The sequence below is a fragment of the Ranitomeya imitator genome, chromosome 2 (assembly GCF_032444005.1).
Source record: "Ranitomeya imitator isolate aRanImi1 chromosome 2, aRanImi1.pri, whole genome shotgun sequence".
Taxonomy (NCBI): Eukaryota; Metazoa; Chordata; class Amphibia; order Anura; family Dendrobatidae; genus Ranitomeya; species Ranitomeya imitator.
This window is the reverse complement of record NC_091283.1, coordinates 455803556-455816853: the sequence shown is the minus strand read 5'-3', so window position 1 is coordinate 455816853 and position 13298 is coordinate 455803556.

The window sequence follows — 13298 nt, the reverse complement described above, 5'->3', positions numbered from 1 at the left end:
TTGGAGTGTAACACACCATCTCTCTCCACCCCATACCCATTTTGTAGGCCTAATGCTGTGTACTTTTCTACAACTACTAAACGAGAGTCGGAAGACCGAAGCAATGGCAAGGAAACCTGGGGAACACCTTGGAGTGTAACACACCATCTCTCTCCACCCCATACCCAATTTGTAGGCCTAATGCAGCCTACTTTCCGACACCTACTAAACGAGAGCATGAAGATCGAAGCTCAGGAAAGGCAACCTGGGGAACACCTTGGAGTGTAACACACCATCTCTCTCCACCCCATACCCATTTTTTAGGCCTAATGCAGTGTACTTTTCTACAACTACTAAACGAGAGTCGGAAGACCGAAGCAATGGCAAGGAAACCTGGGGAACACCTTGGAGTGTAACACACCATCTCTCTCCACCCCATTCCCCATTTTTTAGGCCTAATGCAGCCTACTTTCCGACACCTACTAAACGAGAGCATGAAGATCGAAGCTCAGGAAAGGCAACCTGGGGAACACCTTGGAGTGTAACACACCATCTCTCTCCACCCCATACCCATTTTGTAGGCCTAATGCTGTGTACTTTTCTACAACTACTAAACGAGAGTCGGAAGACCGAAGCAATGGCAAGGAAACCTGGGGAACACCTTGGAGTGTAACACACCATCTCTCTCCACCCCATTCCCCATTTTTTAGGCCTAATGCAGCCTACTTTCCGACACCTACTAAACGAGAGCATGAAGATCGAAGCTCAGGAAAGGCAACCTGGGGAACACCTTGGAGTGTAACACACCATCTCTCTCCACCCCATACCCATTTTGTAGGCCTAATGCTGTGTACTTTTCTACAACTACTAAACGAGAGTCGGAAGACCGAAGCAATGGCAAGGAAACCTGGGGAACACCTTGGAGTGTAACACACCATCTCTCTCCACCCCATACCCAATTTGTAGGCCTAATGCAGCCTACTTTCCGACACCTACTAAACGAGAGCATGAAGATCGAAGCTCAGGAAAGGCAACCTGGGGAACACCTTGGAGTGTAACACACCATCTCTCTCCACCCCATACCCATTTTGTAGGCCTAATGCTGTGTACTTTTCTACAACTACTAAACGAGAGTCGGAAGACCGAAGCAATGGCAAGGAAACCTGGGGAACACCTTGGAGTGTAACACACCATCTCTCTCCACCCCATACCCAATTTGTAGGCCTAATGCAGCCTACTTTCCGACACCTACTAAACGAGAGCATGAAGATCGAAGCTCAGGAAAGGCAACCTGGTGAAAACCTTGGAGTGTAACACAACCTGTCTCTACACCCCATACACAATTAGTAGGCCTAATGCAGCGTAGTTTCCAACAGCTACTAAACGAGAGCCGGAAGATCGAAGCTCAGGAAAGGCAACCTGGGGAACACCTTGGAGTGTAACACAACCTCTCTCTACACCACGGAAGGGCTGATTCTTAGGAAGGAAGGCTGTTGTAAATAAGCATTGCGCGTCCGAGGGTGATTATATTCTTATTCGGTATCTACTCACCCTCGGACGCGCCATGCTTCTTGATTTGTAATTAATGTTTATTTGCAATGTGCTTTTGACTTACTCAATTATTTTTTTAATTATTGATTTTATTAAATTAATAGTTTAACATCTTATTGGAAATAATTTAAAGGAGACGCGACAGGACAACACTCGGTGGATGCCATATCTGTGTTAACAACTCCAAAAAACTTTCAGTTAACTTCTTGCAGGAGAAAGAAATTGTAGCTGTTGGACCTTTGTAGTACAGTTCCAGATATTTGTTGTGTGTTTGTTTTGATTGTTAAAATGTCTGCATTTGAGATCTCAACACGATCTTATTTTTTATAATCAAATTAATTTTTTAAATATTTTATTAGGTTGGTTCAAGGGGTACACGGGCCGCAGTAGACAGGTCAGTGGAGGCCTAGTGGAAGGAGGGACCGCAGATGCGCCACTGTTTCACCCATACACAATTAGTCGGCCTAATGCAGCGTAGTTTCCAACAGCTACTAAACGAGAGCCGGAAGATCGAAGCTCAGGAAAGGCAACCTGGGGAACACCTTGGAGTGTAACACAACCTCTCTCTACACCACGGAAGGGCTGATTCTTAGGAAGGAAGGCTGTTGTAAATAAGCATTGCGCGTCCGAGGGTGATTATATTCTTATTCGGTATCTACTCACCCTCGGACGCGCCATGCTTCTTGATTTGTAATTAATGTTTATTTGCAATGTGCTTTTGACTTACTCAATTATTTTTTTAATTATTGATTTTATTAAATTAATAGTTTAACATCTTATTGGAAATAATTTAAAGGAGACGCGACAGGACAACACTCGGTGGATGCCATATCTGTGTTAACAACTCCAAAAAACTTTCAGTTAACTTCTTGCAGGAGAAAGAAATTGTAGCTGTTGGACCTTTGTAGTACAGTTCCAGATATTTGTTGTGTGTTTGTTTTGATTGTTAAAATGTCTGCATTTGAGATCTCAACACGATCTTATTTTTTTTAATCAAATTAATTTTTTTTATATTTAATGATGTTGGTTCAAGGGGTACACGGGCAGCAATAGACAGGTCAGTGGAGGCCTAGTGGAAGGATTGACGGCAGACAGGCATCAAAGGCCTAACATTGGGCTGGCTGTAGGCAAGTTAAAATTGGTTCCAGGGGAACACGGCCATCAGTGGCCTGGTCAGTGTAGTTGTAGTTGAAAGAACGGGACGCAGACAGGCTTCGAAGGCCTAACATAATAACATAGGGCTGGCTGTAGGCAAGTTAAAATTGGTTCCAAGGGAACACGGCCATCAGTGGCCTGGTCAGTGTAGTTGTAGTTGAAAGAACGGGACGCAGACAGGCTTCGAAGGCCTAACATAACAAACTTGGGCTGGCTGTAGGCACTTTTAAATTTGTTCCAGGGGTACATGGGCAGCAGTGTATGGTCAGTGGAAGTCTAGTGGAAGGAGTGACCGCAGACAGGCTTCGAAGGCCTAACATAACAAACTTGGGCTGGCTGTAGGCACTTTTAAATTGGTTCCAGGGGTACACGGGCAGCAGTGGTCTGGTCAGTGGAAGTCTAGTGGAAGGAGTGACCGCAGACAGGCTTCCAAGGCCTAACATAACAAACTTGGGCTGGCTGTAGGCACTTTTAAATTGGTTCCAGGGGTACACGGGCAGCAGTGGTCTGGTCAGTGGAAGTCTAGTGGAAGGAGTGACCGCAGACAGGCTTCCAAGGCCTAACATAACAAACTTGGGCTGGCTGTAGGCACTTTTAAATTGGTTCCAGGGGTACACGGGCAGCAGTGGTCTGGTCAGTGGAAGTCTAGTGGAAGGAGTGACCGCAGACAGGCTTCCAAGGCCTAACATAACAAACTTGGGCTGGCTGTAGGCACTTTTAAATTGGTTCCAGGGGTACACGGGCAGCAGTGGTCTGGTCTGTGGAAGTCTAGTGGAAGGAGTGACCGCAGACAGGCTTCGAAGGCCTAACATAACAAACTTGGGCTGGCTGTAGGCACTTTTAAATTGGTTCCAGGGGTACACGGGCAGCAGTGGTCTGGTCAGTGGAAGTCTAGTGGAAGGAGTGACCGCAGACAGGCTTCCAAGGCCTAACATAACAAAATTGGGCTGGCTGTAGGCACTTTAAATTGGTTCCAGGGGTACATGGGCAGCAGTGTATGGTCAGTGGAAGTCTAGTGGAAGGAGTGACGGCAGACAGTCTTCGAAGGCCTAACATAACAAAATTGGGCTGACTGTAGGCACTTTTAAATTGGTTCCAGGGTAACACGGCCAGCAGTGGCCTGGTCAGTGTAGTAGTTGTAGAAAGAAGGGACCGCAGACAGGCTTCGAAGGCCTAACATAACAAAAATGTCAAAACAATGGTATTGTCAGTGCCAGGCATTGAAGGATGTCAGCGCCTAGACTACACATTGGTGAAGCTGTGAGAGATAATTTTGCTAGTGGTAGAGCACTGTTTGAGCTGGGGGGGGGAACTGTCTTGTGGCCGGCGGTACAGGCACAGGGCCCCTCATATTACAACGGTGTGTCTGACGTTGGGTGCGCACCACCACCGCCAGAGACACTTTATTGTACTATGAGGGACCCAGTGGCAGTGCCGTCGACCAAAAGCGGCCACACCCACCTCTTCAGACAAACAGCACTCTCAAGGGTCCAAGCGCAAAGTGGCGATAGCACGGCCCCGTGTGGGGAGTTTGGCCATTTCGTGAGGTGGAAACATGTCGTATGCTGGACAATCAGGTGAAGAAAATTACGAGATTGGAAAAGTCATTCAGAATAGTCCACAGGCAAGACCTTTTCATAGGAAAGCTAGGTGTCAGCCGGGCAGGGTGGGGCAAAAGATTTTGAAATCCAGTTGTGGTTCATTTTAATGAAGGTTAGATCATCTACATTTTGGGTAGCCAGACGAGTCCTTTTTTCTGTTAGTATTGAACCTGCAGCACTGAATACTCTTTCTGATAGGACACTAGCTGCCGGGCAAGCAAGCTCCTGCAATGCATATTCTGCCAATTCTGGCCAGGTGTCTAATTTGGATGCCCAGTAATCAAATGGGAATGACGGTTGAGGGAGAACGTCGATAAGGGATGAAAAATAGTTTGTAACCATACTGGACAAATGTTGTCTCCTGTCACTTTGAATTGATGCTGCAGTACCTGTCCTGTCTGCGGTCATAGAAAAATCACTCCACAACCTGGTCAGAAAACCCCTCTGGCCAACGCCACTTCTGATTTCTGCCCCTCTAACACCTCTGGTCTGCTGGCCCCTGGAGCTCGTGTGAGAACGATCACGGGCGCTGTGTGCAGGGAATGCCAGAAGCAAACGGTCAACAAGAGTTGATTGTTTTGTTGCTAATATTAGTTCCAAGTTCTCATGTGGCATAATATTTTGCAATTTGCCTTTATAGCGAGGATCAAGGAGGCAGGCCAACCAGTAATCGTCATCGTTCATCATTTTTGTAATGCGTGTGTCCCTTTTGAGGATACGCAAGGCATAATCCGCCATGTGGGCCAAAGTTCCCGTTGTCAAATCTGCGGTTGTGCTTGGTTGAGGGGCAGTTGCAGGCAAATCTACGTCACTTGTGTCCCTCAAAAAACCAGAACCCGGCCTTGCCACGCCACCAATTTCCCGTGCCCCCGGGAAAGCTTCCTCATTAAAAATATACTCATCCCCATCATCCTCCTCATCCTCCACCTCCTCTTCGCCCGGTACCTCGTCATGTACACTGCCCTGACCAGACAATCGCTGACTGTCATCAAGGCTTTCCTCTTCCTCTGGTGCAGACGCCTGATCCTTTATGTGCGTCAAACTTTGCATCAGCAGACGCATTAGGGGGATGCTCATGCTTATTATGGCGTTGTCTGCACTAACCAGCCGTGTGCATTCCTCAAAACACTGAAGGACTTGACACATGTCTTGAATCTTCGACCACTGCACACCTGACAACTCCATGTCTGCCATCCTACTGCCTGCCCGTGTATGTGTATCCTCCCACAAAAACATAACAGCCCGCCTCTGTTCGCACAGTCTCTGAAGCATGTGCAGTGTTGAGTTCCACCTTGTTGCAACGTCTATGATTAGGCGATGCTGGGGAAGGTTCAAAGAACGCTGATAGGTCTGCATACGGCTGGAGTGTACAGGCGAACGGCGGATATGTGCGCAAAGTCCACGCACTTTGAGGAGCAGGTCGGATAACCCCGGATAACTTTTCAGGAAGCACTGCACCACCAGGTTTAAGGTGTGAGCCAGGCAAGGAATGTGTTTCAGTTGGGAAAGGGAGATGGCAGCCATGAAATTCCTTCCGTTATCACTCACTACCTTGCCTGCCTCAAGATCTACAGTGCCCAGCCACGACTGCGTTTCTTGCTGCAAGAACTCGGACAGAACTTCCGCGGTGTGTCTATTGTCGCCCAAACACTTCATAGCCAATACAGCCTGCTGACGTATGCCAGTAGCTGCCCCATAATGGGAGACCTGGTGTGCAACAGTGGCAGGTGCGGATGGAGTGTTTGTGCGACTGCGGTCTGTGGACGAGCTCTTGCTTCTGCAGGAGGACGAGGAGGAGGGGGTGCGAACGGCTACAGACAACTGTTTACTAGACCGTGGGCTAGGCAGAACTGTCCCAAACTTGCTGTCCCCTGTGGACCCTGAATCCACCACATTTACCCAGTGTGCCGTGATGGACACGTAACGTCCCTGGCCATGCCTACTGGTCCATGCATCTGTTGTCAGGTGCACCTTTGTGCTCACAGATTGCCTGAGTGCATGGACGATGCGCTCTTTAACATGCTGGTGGAGGGCTGGGATGGCTTTTCTGGAAAAAAAGTGTCGACTGGGTAGCTCGTAGCGTGGTACAGCGTAGTCCATCAGGTCTTTGAAAGCTTCGCTTTCAACTAACCGGTAGGGCATCATCTCTAACGAGATTAGTCTAGCTATGTGGGCGTTCAAACCCTGTGTACGCGGATGCGAGGCTAAGTATTTCCTTTTTCTAACCATAGTCTCATGTAGGGTGAGCTGGACTGGAGAGATGGAGATCGTGGAACTAGCGGGGGTGCCGGTGGACATGGCAGACTGAGAGACGGTGGGAGATGGTATTGTTGCCGCCGGTGCCCTAGATGCAGTGTTTCCTACTACGAAACTGGTGATTCCCTGACCCTGACTGCTTTGGCCTGGCAAAGATACCTGCACAGATACAGCAGGTGGTGCGCTAAATGGTGGTCCTACACTGCCGGAAGGGATGTTGCGTTGATGACTAGCTTCATTGGCCGAGGGTGCAACAACCTTAAGGGACGTTTGGTAGTTAGTCCAAGCTTTCAAATGCATGGTGGTTAAATGTCTATGCATGCAACTAGTATTGAGACTTTTCAGATTCTGACCTCTGCTTAAGGAAGTAGAACATTTTTGACAGATGACTTTGCGCTGATCAATTGGATGTTGTTTAAAAAAATGCCAGACTGCACTCTTTCTAGCATCGGATACCTTTTCAGGCATTGCAGACTGAGCTTTAACCGGATGGCCACGCTGTCCTCCACCAGGTTTTGGCTTTGCCACGCGTTTTGGGCAAGATACGGGCCCGGCAGATGGAACCTGTGGCGATGTTGATGCCTGCTGCGGCCCCTCCTCCTCCTCTGCTTCAGAACTGCTGCCGCCTGCACCCTGTTCCCCCAATGGCTGCCAATCGGGGTCAAGAACTGGGTCATCTAATAACTCTTCTTGTACCTCCTGCGCAACTTCGTCTGTGTCACCGTGTCGTTCGGTGGTATAGCGTTCGTGATGGGGCAACATAGTCTCATCAGGGTCTGATTCTTGATCAGCACCCTGCGAGGGCAATGTTGTGGTCTGAGTCAAAGGACCAGCATAGTAGTCTGGCTGTGGCTGTGCGTCAGTGCACTCCATGTCAGATTCAATTTGTAATGGGCATGGACTGTTAACTGCTTCACTTTCTAAGCCAGGGACGGTATGTGTAAAGAGCTCCATGGAGTAACCCGTTGTGTCGCCTGCTGCATTCTTCTCTGTTGTTGTTTTTGCTGAAGAGGACAAGGAAGTGACTTGTCCCTGACCGTGAACATCCACTAACGATGCGCTGCTTTTACTTTTACCAGTTTCACGAGAGGAGGCAAAAGAGCTAGAGGCTGAGTCAGCAAGATAAGCCAAAACTTGCTCTTGCTGCTCCGGCTTTAAAAGCGGTTTTCCTAATCCCAGAAAAGGGAGCGTTCGAGGCCTTGTGTAGCCGGACGACGAACCTGGCTCCACAGCTCCAGACTTAGGTGCAATATTTTTTTCCCCACGACCACCTGATGCTCCACCACTACCACTACCCTCATTACCAGCTGACAATGAACGCCCCCGGCCACGACCTCTTCCACTAGACTTCCTCATTGTTTTAAAAACGTAACCAAACTAACGTTATTTGTTGCAGTCACACAACTTACACGGTGAGCTATAACTTCAGTATGATTTAGCTACCCCTTTACAGGTTGGTGAGACCACAGCGAAAATCAGGCCCAATGTTACACACTCTTTTTTTGGTGGCTGCAAATTAGAGAGATGCCCCACACGCAGGACTGTCACTGAAGCACAAATGTTAATATTAATGTCACACTATTATTTTTTTTTTATTTTTATTTTTTTCAGGAACACTTTAGAAACCCCCCAAAAAAAAAAAAATAGATTTTTGCAGGGAGAATTTAGAAAACAAATGTAACAAACTATATGCTTTCTATGGGCCACTGAGTGAGAGATGACGCACACAGGAATCAGGAGTGGCACACAAGCCCAGAGGCCAATATTTTTCTACCAATGATTGATGGAGTTATTTTCTCTGGTAGATTTTGGAACCCAAATCAAGGAAAAAAAATATAGGCTTTCTATGGACCACAATTGGAGAGAGAGAGAGAGAGAGAGAGAGAGATGGCACACCCAGGAGTCAAGACTGGCACACAAGCAGAAAGGCCAATATTAATCTCCCACTGTTTTTTTTGGTTGTTTTTTTTTTTTTTTTTCCAGGGAGACTTTAGAAAAAAAAATAATAAAAAAAATATGATTTTATCAGGAAGAATTTAGAAACCAAATAAAATAAAATGATTTTTTCAGGGAGAATTTATAAAACAAATAAAAACAAAAATAGGCGTTCTATGGCCCACTGACTGAGAGATGACGCACCCAGGAGTCAAGACTGGCACACAAGCAGAAAGGCCAATATTAATCTCCCACTGTTTTTTTTTTTTTTTTTTTTTTTTTTCAGGGAGACTTTAGAAAAAAAAATAATAAAAAAAATATGATTTTATCAGGAAGAATTTAGAAACCAAATAAAATAAAATGATTTTTTCAGGGAGAATTTAGAAAACAAATAAAACCAAAAATAGGCGTTCTATGGCCCACTGACTGAGAGAGAGAGAGAGATGGAACGCTTAGTACTGGCACACAAGCCCAAAGGGCAATATTAATCTCCCTTTTTTTTTCCAGGGAGAATTTCTAAAACCCAAAAAAAAAAAAAAATAGGCTTTCTATGGCCCACTATTTGTGAGAGAGATGGGACGCTCAGGACTGGCACAGATGGCACGCTCAGGACTGGCACAGAAGCCCAGAGGCCAATATTAATCTCCCTTTTTTTCTGGGAGAATTTATAAAACCAAAAAAATATTTAAATAGGCTTTCTATGGCCCACTATTTGTGAGAGAGATGGCACGCTCAGGACTGGCACAGATGGCACGCTCACAACTGGCACACAAGCCCAGAGGCCAATATTAATCTCCCTTTTTTCAGGGAAAATTTATAAAACCAAAAAAAAAATTAAATAGGCTTTCTATGGCCCACTATTTGTGAGAGAGATGGCACGCTCAGGACTGGCACAGATGGCACGCTCACAACTGGCACACAAGCCCAGAGGCCAATATTAATCTCCCTTTTTTCAGGGAAAATTTATAAAACAAAAAAAAAAATTAAATAGGCTTTCTATGGCCCACTATTTGTGAGAGAGATGGCACGCTCAGGACTGGCACAGATGGCACGCTCACAACTGGCACACAAGCCCAGAGGCCAATATTAATCTCCCTTTTTTTCAGGGAGAATTTATAAAACCAAAAAAAAAATTAAATAGGCTTTCTATGGCCCACTATTTGTGAGAGAGATGGCACGCTCAGGGCTGGCACAGATGGCACGCTCAGGACTGGCACACAAGCCCAGAGGCCAATATTAATCTCCCTTTTTTTCAGGGAGAATTTATAAAACCCAAAAAAAAATAAAATAGGCTTTCTATGGCCCACTATTTGTGAGAGAGATGGCACACTCAGGACTGGCACACAAGCCCAAAGGCCAATATTAATCTCCCACTGTATTTTTATCAGGGAGAATTTATACACCCCACAAAAAAAAATACAGAAAAATGAAAAGGCTTTCTATGGCCCACTATGTGAGAGAGATGGCACACACAGGGATGGCACTCTAGCAGAAATGCCAAATTGCCAATCTTAATCTCCCACCAAAAAAAAAAAAAAAAAAAAAAAAGGGAATGTCCTACAATTACTATCTCCCTGCCTGCAGTAATCTCAGCCAGGTATGGCAGGCAGCTACTATCTCCCTGCCTGCAGTAATCTCAGCCAGGTATGGCAGGCAGCAATAAGGAGTGGACTGATGCACAAATGAAATAAAAAGTGTGGACAAACAAAAAAGATAGCTGTGCAGAAAGGAAGGAACAAGAGGATTTGTGCTTTGAAAAAAGCAGTTGGTTTGCACAGCGGCGTACACACAGCAATGCAGCTATCAGGGAGCCTTCTAGGGCAGCCCAATGAGCTACAGCGCTGAGGGGAAAAAAAAAAAAAAAAAAACTTCCACTGTCCCTGCACACCGAGGGTGGTGTTGGACAGTGCAAATCGCTGCAGCACAAGCGGTTTTGTGGTTAATGGACCCTGCCTAACGCTATCCCTGCTTCTGACAAAGCGGCAGCAACCTCTCCCTAAGCTCAGATCAGCAGCAGTAAGATGGCGGTCGGCGGGAACGCCTCTTTATAGCCCCTGTGACGTCGCAGACAGCAAGCCAATCACTGCAATGCCCTTCTCTAAGATGGTGGGGACCAGGACCTATGTCATCACGCTGCCCACACTCTGCGTTTACCTTCATTGGCTGAGAAATGGCGCTTTTCGCGTCATTGAAACGCGACTTTGGCGCGAAAGTCGCGTACCGCATGGCCGACCCCGCACAGGGGTCGGATCGGGTTTCATGAAACCCCGACTTAGCCAAAAGTCGGCGACTTTTGAAAATGTTCGACCCGTTTCGCTCAACCCTAGCGAGCACTATAGTGGGTCCGTGATCGTGTATAGAGCCGAAAACTCCCAGGTAAGGCAAAAGGTCACCGTATTACTTTATAATGTGTCCCAAGGAACTGGTAGAGATCTGGTGCATGGGTGAAGGCGCTCCCTCCGTGTGTAATAGTGGGTACACTCCCACCAACCGTCTGTTAGGGAGTATAGATGTACGCTATAAGGCCTCAAGGTTTCTCCAAGTGGTGGATGCTGCGTTGGAGAAATCGTCACGCCGCCCACTGAATCACCACTGAGCGAACCCGTTACATAGAGAAACCTTGGGACCTTATAGCGTCCATCTATACTCCCTAACAGACGGCTGGTGGGAGTGTACCCACTATTACATTAGCAGTAATGGTGTGGGGTGGCATTTATTTGGAGGGCTCCATAATTATTTACAGCCCTCCATATGCTCGCCAGAGGTAGCCTGACCGCCATTAGGTACCGAGATGAGATCCTCAGACCCTTTGTGAGACCATATGCTGGTGCGGTTGGCCCTGGGTTCCTCCTAATGCAGGACAATGCCAGACCTCATGTAGCTGGAGCGTGTCAGCAGTTCCTGCAAGATGAAGGCATTGAAGCTATGGACTGGACCGCCCATTCCCCAGACCTGAATCCGACTGAACACATCTAGGACATCATGTCTCACAACGTCCACCAACGTCACGTTGCACCACAGACTGTCCAGGAGTTGGCGGATGCTTTAGTCCAGGTCTGGGAGGAGATCCCTCAGGAGACCATCCGCTCTCTCATCAGGAGCATGCCCAGGCATTTTAGTGAGGTCATACAGGCACGTGGAGGCCACACACACTACTGAGCATCATTTCCTTGTCTTGAGGCATTTCCACTGAAGTTGGATCAGCCTTTACTTTGATTTCGAGTATCATTCCAAATCCAGACCTCCATGGGATATTCATTTTTATTTACATTGATCATTTTTATGTTTTATTGTTCTCACACATTCCACTATGTAATGAATAAAGATTTGCAACTGAAATATTTCATTCAGTGATATCTAGGATGTGGGATTTAGTGTTCCCTTTATTTTTTTGAGCAGTGTATTATCTATCTATATCTATCTATTCCATACCTATCTATCTGTCTATAGATCTATCTACCTGTCTATTATCTATCTTTCAGTGTGTGTAAACATTAGGGTATGTTTCCACGTTCAGGAAACGCTGTGTGTGACACAGCGTAGAGCCACAGCGTCCAGATGTTACAGCATAGTGGAGGGGTTTTCATGAAATCCCGTCTCCACTATCCAGTAAAACACGCAGGCGGCAGACCCGCGTAAACGGACAGGCGGCGCGTCTTTTCAGAATGTAGCATGTCTGTTTATCACCGCGCCGTAAATTTACCATTGACTATCATTAGATGCGGTAAAACCGCATCTAATGATTAGTCACATGCGTAGTAACTGCGTAAACGCAGCTTAATACGCATGTCCATGTCGGCTCACCGGTCCCGCCGCCGGAAGTCCCTCATCCACTGCAGTTCTCGCGATAGGTTATCGCGAGAACTACCGTGCACGTGACCAAGGGTTATCTCCGGTCACTAGTCTGGTTCTCACAAACAGCTGATTGTGAGAAAGCTGCAGTGTAGTTGATCGCTGGAGAGTTATTTCCTGCGATCATCTACAGGCTCTGCTACATCTGGATGTCAAGCATCCAGATGTAGCAGAGCTGGACTCGTCTAGACTGTGTGCACATACAACATGCACCAAGCGAAATATAACATGCTCCATGCGACATACAACATGCACCATGCGACATACAACATGCTACATGTGACATACAACATGCACCATGCAACATACAACATGTACCATGCGACATACAACATGTACCATGCAACATGCACCATACAACATGTACCATGCGACATACAACATGCGACGCACAACATGTACCATGCGACATGCACCATGTGACATACAACATGCACCATGTGACATACAACATGAGACATACAACATGCACCATATGACATACAACATGTACCATGCAACATACAAAATGCGACATACAACATGCAACATACGACATGCAACATACAACATGTACCATGCTACATATAACATGCACCATGCGACATACAACATGCACCATGTGACATGCGACATACAACATACATGAGACATGCAACATACAACACAGCACATACACCATACAACACACATACACTACATATAGACATACAGTACATATAACATAGAGTACATACTCACTATCACCTTGATCCCCGAAGCCATTGTCACCTGTAAAAAATATTAAAATAATAAACAAACAATAAACTCCCTTATCCGCAGAAATACAATTAAAACAAGTGTCCCTCGACGATCTCCCGTGGAGAGCAGCCACATCAGCTGATGCGACCGCTTTCCAGAGGCTCCAGGAATACAATGAAGGAAGGTATCCTTCAGCAATGTATTCCTCGGCCTCTGTGAGAAATAGTCCCTACTCTCACTTGTGGCACT